This window comes from Pollicipes pollicipes, unplaced genomic scaffold (genome assembly GCF_011947565.3).
Source record: "Pollicipes pollicipes isolate AB1234 unplaced genomic scaffold, Ppol_2.1 Scaffold_7261;HRSCAF=8764_pilon_pilon_pilon, whole genome shotgun sequence".
Lineage (NCBI taxonomy): Eukaryota > Metazoa > Arthropoda > Thecostraca > Pollicipedomorpha > Pollicipedidae > Pollicipes > Pollicipes pollicipes.
Genome location: NW_023597054.1, coordinates 57,891,756 through 57,899,370, shown reverse-complemented (window position 1 = coordinate 57,899,370; position 7,615 = coordinate 57,891,756).

The window sequence follows — 7,615 nt, the reverse complement described above, 5'->3', positions numbered from 1 at the left end:
ATGGATAGGTCTGCGGTACACCTGGGAGTTAAGAGGAAGTTTTGGTAGCCTTTAAACACAAAAAGTTACCATGGACCTTTGCGAGTGGGACCCTGAGCTTTGATAGCACTGTATTACTGCCACCACACGACACCCAAAAATCTGGCCGAGTTCGCTGCTCCTATTTGTTTGCTACGGCCCATTGGTGTATACTATTACATGCAAGCTGCCTGCCTTGCGCGTAAGTGCAACTTACGTGCTATCTTGTTATCTCCATATCGTGGTGCACGAATAACAGGACCTTGGATTGGGTGCTCTTGCCGGTGTTCTCATGTGATAAAGGGAGTGTCCCGCCTTTGAAGCACGTTAAAAAAATATACGCTAGTGAAACATGAGGACGAGTTACGCCTTATAATATTGCTGAGTAGTGCTACTGCAGTACCGTCAAGACATAACGAGGATATCAAATTTGGTTATATCCAAGTCCAAGTAACGCTGCAAACGCATTACAACAGTACTGCGCTTCTTTCCGGCAGCCGCGATCACCGTGACCATGGTAAACGCCGTGCATACCACTTTTGTTGCCAATAAAAAAACGCAAACGCTTGCGATTGGCTCGGAAACAAAGGCCCTGCTATCAAGAAGTTTGTTGGTTGAAGTTTGAACCGGTGGACCAGTGTTCGCATACATTTTTGTTTAAACAGTGTTTCAAGCTTTCGTAGCATGCATTATAACGGCATTCTAACAGTGTACTGCAAGCATACACGTTGGAAAAATAAGGCAAATGAAATATAGCACTTTCGTGGCGTTGGGCAGGGGCCAAATGATATCCCCCGCAGTGTTCGACCACTTCAAATCAAAATTCCGAGATATTCCAAAGTGCTTTGAGAAAACTGGGGGCGCAGCCAGGATTGGGGATGACGGAGGTGGGGAGGGGTGGCGAACCAGGATTTACGGTGGGGGAATGTTAGGGTGCGAGCAACAATCACAGCTGCTTTATGGAGGGATCGATACGAGGTATTACAAAAAGGGCGAGCAATTGTTCGCACTGTTGCCCTCACCTGGCGGGTTAGTTCTTCGCAACGTTTCGCCAGTTACTTTTCCGGCCGTTGTCCGGCGTTGTGCAGTTATCAGAATGACGTTTGACTCTCAGTTATGGTGGTGTAACGGCTCAGATTCTCTTCTTGGTTGCTGTGCTTATAGCCAGGGTCTTCTGATCCAGAGTTCAGTGCTCTACCAATTGTGCTATCCGGGGAGGACAAGTAGAGGACAAGTCATTTCCGGTTAACCCAGTTGTAAGAGAAATCCAGTTAACCCAGTCGTAAGAGTAATAGTCCCAGCAATGGCAAGGGAAGACCTTGGGCTGTGACACGTGCATGAATTAAGAAACACCAACCATTTATTATCAGTACTCCATAACACCTGGCGGCGGCACAGAAGTTAGCTGTTGGAAACCTTGTGTAAATACTAATACAACAGGGGACGACATTAGTCCTAATCATATCAGGAAGTGTCGTTGTGAGAGAAAACTGAGGTGCACGCTGACGACGGGGGGGGGGGGATGCTAGCGCCCACAGGGATGGCTCCGGCCGCGCAAGTACAGAGAAGCTCATCCCGAGCAGGAGCACAGCCAGAGCCTTGATAAGGGTGGGGGCTCAGGGTCGAAAAAGGGCCCGCTGATAGCGAAGGGGGTATTAGTACCCTAAAAAATCGCCCGTTATTGCTCGCTTCTTAATGAGCACAATTTTCTTTGTTTTATTATCATAGTTGCCTTCTATACCTGGAACAGAAGCTAAAAGCTATCGAGACATAAATTATGTTTGAATTTAAAGGCAATTAACTGAAGAAGCAGGTGTTAAACGCTCCAAGATAGTAAATCATTGGCGCTCCTTATTTTATTATGGTTCATATTCAAGTTTGATGTGTTCTGTCTGCTCGCGCTCCCTTCAGTCGGACCACGGTCATTCAGACCAGACACGAGCGCTGCGAGACGGTAACTGTCTTAACACGCGAGGCGAGCAGGCGACACCGGCGCCGACGTCGGCGGGCGGCGCCCCAGGCAGCACACCGCCGGTCGGGGCAACGGCGTACCGAGGTACAGCAGCACTGGCGGCGCGAGAAGGGGCGGACTCCGACGCACGCCAGTAACATCACGATGCATCTGCCCCCTTGAGCAAATGCAAATAAATGCTAGCACGCCCGCGAAACGATTCAACACGCTGACGTTAAACAAAGCCGCAACAAACTAAATGTTACTCCACCCGATAACACAATCGGGGTCAGTTCACGTCAGCAGAACATGAGCAATATAGACTCTCAGAAAACGCGGCCACTGCGTGTTTTACGCGGACTGAAAGTGTGAGCAGTGGCGGTGGGTCTTGAGTCTGGGGCACTTGCGCGTTGCAGGGCTGGACCGCAGCTTCTGTCAGCGGCGGCAGCGACGGCGGCCGCGACGCTGTTAACGCGGGCGACGGCACAGCTTGTGGTGGCCGTGTCACCGCCGATCGTGGTGCAGGCGCCGGTTCGCGCGGCTACGGTTGCAGCAGAGCCGGTGGCGCTGCTGGAATCTGCATCAGATGACGTCGGTTGCGACGATAGCGAGCACCCTTGAGCTCCACAAGGTAGCTGCGTCTAGAGAGCTTTTCTATGACGGTGGCGGGCTCGGACCAGCTTGCCTCCTTCTCCGTTTTGATCCGAACATGATCCCCGGGCTGTAGCTGCTGAAGATCGCGTCTCCGCGCGTCTCCGGTTAAAGCACGTCTCCAGCTTCTTCTTCCTCTGCCGATCTCGGAGTTTGGCATGCTGCCATGTCGCTTCTCCGGTTGGCTGAGCGATGGGGAGACAAGGCTGAGGTTCGTGTCCCATCAGGAGACGGGCTGGGGAGTATCCGGTTGCTTCCACAGGCGTCGTGCGGTAGTTGAGGAGGGCGAGGTGGGTTCCTTCTGGCGAACTATCGATTTGGCGGTTCTCACGACACGTTCAACTGCTCCGTTGGAAGACGGCGTGTGTGGGTCTGTGATATGGATTCTGAAGCCGTAGGACGCTGTGAAGTTGACGAACGAGCTTAAAGTAAACTGCGTTCCTCCATCTGTTATCACGAGGTCTGGTATCACGAAGCGGAAGAACAGGCGCTTCAGACGATCGATGACTGCGCTGCTGGTGAGACGCAGGAGGCGTTGTATCTCCAGATACCTGCTGAAGATGTCCACCGTGACGAGTCAGTTGCAGTTGTTGAAGCGGAATACGTCTGCTGCAACGTGCGTCCACGGTCTGGATGGCGTTGGAGTTGTCACCAGTGGCTCAGCGTGCTGGGCGGGCACGTTTACCTGACATGACGATCAGCTCTCGAGATGACGCCTCAGATCCATGCTGATCTGAGGCCACCAGATCGACACTGCTGCCCTCTGGCGACAATTGTTTACACCGAAGTGTCCGTCATCATGTAGTCGGGTGAGCATTTCATCTCGCAGACTCGGAGGGATGACGATGCGTCGCCCGTGCATCAGAACTGTACCACACGTTAGGTACAGAACGCCAGAGTCAACTTTGAAAGCGACTTGTTGGCCATGTAAAATGATTGTAACTTTCCACGGCGCGCAAACTTTGCCTACTTCGCCAGCAGAAAATGTTGGGCGGCGATAGGTTTTCAATGGAATCTGTCCGCTCAAATGCTCTGGCACCGTTGGAGCGACAAACAGATGCAAAATGGTCCATTTTCTGACAGTTGTCACAGATTTTTCTCTTAGCGGGACAATCTTTCGGAGACACATGACGTGCTCTTCCACAGTATCTGCATGCTGTTGAAGAATGGCTGACTATGCTGTTGCCGTTGCGCGGTGGAAGGCTGCTGTTGACGTCTGTATTGCTGGTGCTGCTGCTGTTGCCGATGGTGTTGCTGGCGCGGCTGCCTGTGCTGCGCCGGTGCACGAACCCTACTGATGTCAGGTGGACCAGAGCTGTCACGGCCGTTCACGATCTCGACGTTACATATCATCGAAATGACGGTAATTGCATACACTTCCTCCTCTAGTGACTTTAGCTGAATTCTACGGGACAGCTCCCTGTCAGACATTCCTGAGATAAGACGATCTCTGATACGCTCATCAGCGTCAGCGAAGTTGCAGTGTTCAGCTAGAGAGAACAAAGCTCTGATGTACGATTCATTAGTCTCGCTTGAGCTTTGAGATCTAAGCTCGAAGTTGTGACGCTCTGCAATAAAGTTCATATTCGGAATGAAGTACCCGTCTAGCTTTGAGACAACAACTTCAAAATCGTCGTTCTGCTCAGCAGTAAGCTTTAATGTTGGTGCGATATGCTCAGCCTGCGGACCCATACTGTAAATCAACGCAGCTACTTGTACGTCACCGTCCTCTTTGTGTAGTCCCGGTGCCAGTCTGAAGCGGACGAACCGATCACGCCAGGCCAGCCACCTCTCAGGCGATGTGAAGTCGAATTCCTCAGGAGGCCGAAATCCAGACATCTTGACTTGCTTCACAACTCGCACCGCTTAAATCAATATGATGCTCACGCTTGCTTAAGTTTACTCTGGGTTCAATGCGTCTGCGCCACATTCAAGTCTTACGTGTTCTGTCTTCTCGCGCCGCTTTCAGTCAAACCACGGTCATTCAGACCAGACACGAGCGCTGCGAGACGGTAACTGTCTTAACACGTGAGACGAGCAGGCGGCGCCGACCCCGGCGGGCGGCGCCCCAGGCAGTACACCGCCGGTCGGGGCAGCGGCCTACCGAAATACAGCAGCATTGGCGGCGCGAGCAGGGGCGGACTCAGGCGCACGCCAGTAACATCACGATACAGTTCATTGGACTCTTTTTAAGCCGATAGAGCCCAGAGGTTTCGCCAGAGGTTTGATCGGGAGTCTACAGAAATGTTGATGGCCTCGTAAACATAGATTGCAGATAAAATGGGCCAAAACCTGTCTTAATAGGGCCAACCTAGCTTCTTTTGGAAATTTTCAAAACTCAGTCATAATCTGTTGCTGAGAAAAATAACGTAACGTAGTTTTCAACACGTACGACCGCAGATCTCAGCAGCGAAAACCTCGCAGCCCGGTGTTACAGTCTCCGTAGGCTACACGACGTCGGCCATGCGGCTAGCATCAAGCGGTGATAAACGAGCGGAAGGAAATTTGGCGTTGTAACTGGAATAGAAAACGTGGAGTCCCAACTTCTCTTGCTGCCTGAACCGATAATTCGTCCAGAGGACAGTCTGAAAATTGCTGAACCAACTTGTCCGATTCTAACCTTTAAACGGTGTGGATGTATTTTGAGAGAGCTTCGAAAACATTACTCGTCAACGGTCGTCCTTCCGCGCACTGCGCCCGCGGCCTGGTACTGCTCGCAGTGTCCAACGCCGTTCGGTTTTACGGAAACTGCAACACTGGTCAACGCTGTTCATGTTCTTGCGATCGCAAGCGCGCAGGCTCGCCATTTTTTGGTGCAATTTGCTTTACTAGTCGATTCACAAAAAGTGAGCCCTCTCAGGAAAAAATGGGTTTGCGTTTTCCTTTTTGAGCTAATACAGCGCTAATCAGACCCTTAAGCTTTTACATGCAAGGGGCCCCATTGAGCAGAATACTACGGGACACGTTTTCGTTTTTGGTGTGGGCTGAAGGATCATTCCGCCCCAGTGCGAGGTGGCCTCTGTCTGTCATTCTGTCGACGCGGGGGATGCCTAGGTCGGTCTGGAGGCCCTTAAAAAGATACACCATATCACGTTGGTCCCCTCCCTGACGCAGAAGACACTCTGATCCGCACAGTTGGCTCCGGATCGATGCGGGCAATCCGTCATTAGCGCAACAAGATCCCTGATCGCCACAGGTCGTTCAAAAATTGGTACATGGACTTCGGTTCAACTAAATGGGCCCATGGCTGACATTCAGATGGAGTACCCACCGTCCGGCGCAAGGGGCCCTGAGTGACACAGTTGCCCTCTATTGCCTCAATGTGAGCTCTCATCATAAGTTCTCCGGTTTCATTTCATTGTAGAGGGCCACGACCAAATCAGGAGGCCCTCTGCCATTCGGGGTCCCGTCCCCGCCCATGTTCAGCAATTGTTCTACTGGCCGACTCGAGACCCCTCGTTGACACAGGACACTCTGTTAAGCACTGTGAGCCCCCGACGGACACAGAGGCCCCGCATCCAATGCAAATCGGGGGCCCAGCCTTGTCCCTGGCAGGGCTCAGACAGACACGACTGTTCTGACTGTTCGGTTTTGGGCGGTGTCTTACCGAAAAAGAGGCCCGCTCTGTCCCACGAGTACCTGATCGAAGCAAGAGGGCCCCTGACCTAAATTTGAAGTCACGGCCCTTCGGTAGGGGAGGGGGGTCGTTTTTATTGTGCCATACCTACCTAAGGCTTCGGATCCTTTGGTCCCGTCAGCTTTTCAATCGGCCCTTTGATCTTCGGTCCAGAGGGGCACTACGGTACCCCTTCGGTTCTCCTCAAACAAAGCCCCTGACGGACTCGGGGCCATTTGCCTACACATGACCCACTATTAGCCGACTGTTATTTCAGGTAACGACTCTACGGGACGGGATCCTTTATGTGACCTACAGCAATCCCTCCAGGCGCTTACGGCTGCAATGAGGCTCTTGACTGTCAGTTTCGGTGAACCCCCGGGCCGCCCTTCGGGCCTCATTGAATACTGTCCGTGGTAAACTCGGTGCCTCTTGCCGACACAGGATCCCCTGGCACGCACTGTACTGGCACTGATCAGCGCAAAGGGCCCTTTGGCTGTCATTGGGTGTCCGGTCCTGCGGACCAGGGCCCGAATACAGCCTCCGGCCGGCCTTTCATGTCCTTCAGGCCTTTAATCGGTTGCCTTTATCGCAGGTCCGAGGGGCCCTTTGGGCCCCCCGAAACCTAAGGGGATGGGGGGGGGCACATTCTTCCTTTCACCCTTGCCTGCGTCACTGATGCCAAGAACACCATATAAACCGCAGGACGTGCCCCGCAGTTAGAACAGAAATAAAGCCCCCCTTGATCCCAGGCCCTTTAACCACCACCCATTCTATGTAGAAGCACGGGCGGATCTAGACTTTAAGTTTTGGGAGGCCACACCGTTCTGTAGAACGCCATTTAAATGCACCTAATGGTTCCCATCAACACACAGACACGCTCATATGATATATATATATATATATATATAATATATATATATATATATATGTGTGGTAATATATATATATATATATATATATGTGTATATACGCATATATATATTAATAACTGCTACAATATATAATAACTGCCTATCAAATATATAACTATAGAGACTGCTGACATATATATATATATATAATACTATATATACTATATATATATATAGATATATATATATATATATATATATATATATATATACGCATAGTAAACGACCCTCGGGTGGTGGCCTGGGCCTAGTTCGCTGTGTCGCGCGTGGAGCGCCTGTGTGCGCTGAGCAGGACAATCTGTGACCGATGGGATGGATATGATGATAAAGTTAACGGGTCACCAGGGACCCAGGCAACGGAAGAGAGCGTTTAGCCGCTTCTCGAAACGCCAGAGGTATCTGGCTAACCATTCACCAGAAATGGACAACTGGTGCTTGACCCGCAACCGTCGTAAGCTTCGAGTA